This window comes from Etheostoma cragini, chromosome 15 (assembly GCF_013103735.1).
Source record: "Etheostoma cragini isolate CJK2018 chromosome 15, CSU_Ecrag_1.0, whole genome shotgun sequence".
In the NCBI taxonomy this organism is placed as follows: Eukaryota; Metazoa; Chordata; class Actinopteri; order Perciformes; family Percidae; genus Etheostoma; species Etheostoma cragini.
The window spans coordinates 5,219,106-5,221,998 of NC_048421.1; positions in this window are offsets into that span (position 1 = coordinate 5,219,106).

Here is a 2,893-nt window from a genome sequence, read left to right on the forward strand (position 1 = left end):
ATGCAAGAGATGCCAGAAAACTCAACCCACATATCCGTCTGTTCTGCTCATGGCTGGGAACCTGCAGCAAATGTTTCTTTTAGTTGCCTTAAATCAAGCCATGACGTGGGAGATGGTCAGAGTGTCGAGAGCTGCCACACTGTGTCGGTGACAGCAGCCATTCACCCCGCTGAAATGTCACTAAACAAGTCACTGCCTGCTTTTCTGCTCAGAAAATTAAAGCGTTGTGTAACAGTGAGTGAGCCAGAAAGGAATTCTATCATTGGTATTGTATCTATGCAAAAATACATTGCAGTATGAAATTAGATAAAAGAAACGTTAATATTGACAGAGACTCGAGGATGGCGGCATAGAAGGACAGGACAAAAAGCTTTGTATTTTACCCCTGTCATCCCTCTCCACTCAGCTCAGCTTGACTCAAAGACCACAGCAATTAATTACCTGCAGGCACATAACACACCTACGACGATTTATGGAGATTCACAACACTGATAGGTAAAGTTTGAGATACGAAAGGAGGGCCGAGCTAGATCGTGGTTAAAAGACAGATGAATTGAAAGAACAAAATCCCCCCAAAACTTTAATTTAATTTAATGTGCATTAGGCACAGCTGTAGTTTGCCTCTCTCAAAATCGGCCTTGATAGTGTACCCACACAAACACAGATGCTAGCCCACATTGGGCTGTTGTTACGTGTTTTGTTGCTTGTGCCCAAGGGCTCTTTTCTCCCTCTGTTCTCTTCATCCCCAGCAGAGAGAAGAAAAAAAACTCATCTTCATTATTTTCATGTCGAGCAGAACTTCACTTTATCCATTATGCCTGCATGAGAGATTTTGTCTGCCATGACAATACATGTAGGAAAATGCACCAAAAAACACACACTTACTTTTGTTTTCAAATTGTAATGATTTAGAGGCTCTCACCAGAAAGTGGAGCAGGTAGCAATGCATCAGCATGTTGCTCAAGGACACATAAAGCAGGACACATGGCTGTAGGTGGAAACAGTGGCGGCTGTGGAGAACAAGCCTGTTCCTGTCAGCCAGGACTCGCTTCCCCAGGCTAATATCACCCTGCCAGAAGGTGGATATTCATGCGAGTTTTTAATGGACTACATGGGGAAAAACAAGATGTGTGTAGTCCATATCCCAATTCATACCAGGGAAACATCTTTCGGAAGGCAACTTTTTGAGTTAGATATGCACTTTGTTAAACAAACAGTTGGATTCCCAGCCATCGGCTATCTGTTCTAGGCTTATGTAAGTGATAGACTTATATAACCAGAGGATCCTGAATTCCATGTTTTGTTGCTCTGGATTTCATTTTAGTCCTAATAAGGAGGAATATCCTAATGAAGAAAGAAAGACGCAGCAAATAAACAAAAACAGAGATGCTACATTCTAAGCTCATCATCCAAGAAATTAGAAAGATTGACAAGAACTGTTTAACAAAAGATTGAAAAAACAAAGAGTAAAAAATGTCATATTTTAGGGAGAAAGCACACAGCATAATTCTTGATTTGTGCTGCAGATTGGGCTATTACAAGCTAATGAAATCCCAGGTGTGGGACTATAGTTTAGTATGCCAAATGAAAGGGTCTGTAACTGTGTAGGAGGTGACGCTGAGAAGGTTAATGTCAATCTGTGTAGCTTAAAAGCGGTTGGTGGTATTACACCCAGCGGGTTGTAATCACACAACGAGAAACTATTCATACAATCACATCACGCCTACAAAGTGCATAAGGCCGCACTTTATTACATTTGTTTTACACATAAGGGGCAAGGTTATACATTTTCATTAAATATGTCTCTTCTGAGACAATGATGACATGTAGATGTAGCACATGGACAGCTCATTCAGTCCCAGACATATTGCGAGATAGAGTGCGCTTCAGGCAGACAAAAGGCAATGTGGAAACAGCCAAAACCAGTAACAGCATCCTCTCTCCCAGCATTCCCACACTCCCTGCACTCCCTTTCACTCTTCAGAGGACTCTAGCTACTTTTGCATGTGGTTATTAACATGTCTAGATGTAGTAACATATATTACACTACTTTATTTTACATTGCATTAGACTACTCATTTCACTATATACTAATACTGTAGTGTGACTATATTGTTATTGTTCTTTCATATTACTATATTCTATCCTATATCATGGTATTGTCTTCTATTTCTATTTCTATTACGTAACTTATACTTTATAGTATAGCATTATTATTGTAGTGTGTGTATATCACCTATACTGCTCATTTACTATATATTATATACTTAATTAGATTACTATGTATATTGTACTTTTCATGAGAATACCAATGAACGATAACTAAATAAAGGTATAAGTATACACCTTAATGTTGTTGAAAACTGTTTTCCTTTACCCTGTTTCTGTGCTCATTTGCTCTCTTATCTTATCAAATGGTCGAGAATTAGCATGAAGGACATTAAAATCTATTCTTTTAATTTCCCATGGCGGCAATTTGGATTCTTCAGGAGCAGTAAAATCTTGGACACCCAGGTGTTTTCAGGTCAAAGACAGGTACGCTCACAAAGCAAACAGCAAAACAGCGGACTCACACCAAGGAAAAAATGTTCCCTGGCTTGTGGCAATTAGCTTTATTAATTAGATTTAATTTCTCTGTAATTACTGAATCATAGTATGAGAACCGAAGCGCAGTCATAATTCAACCAACAGTGGCACTTGAGATTCACAGACTGAAGACACATGGCCTCATTCAATTACTAATTACCAAACAAACACCCAAGCGTCCACTTTCAAATCAAAGTATAAGGATAACAGAAGCCCAATAATCTGGGCTGACATTTAGCTATCATTCAGCGTATAAGTACATTCTCCAGATACAGTCTATATAAGTCTTACCATCATATTGTAAAAA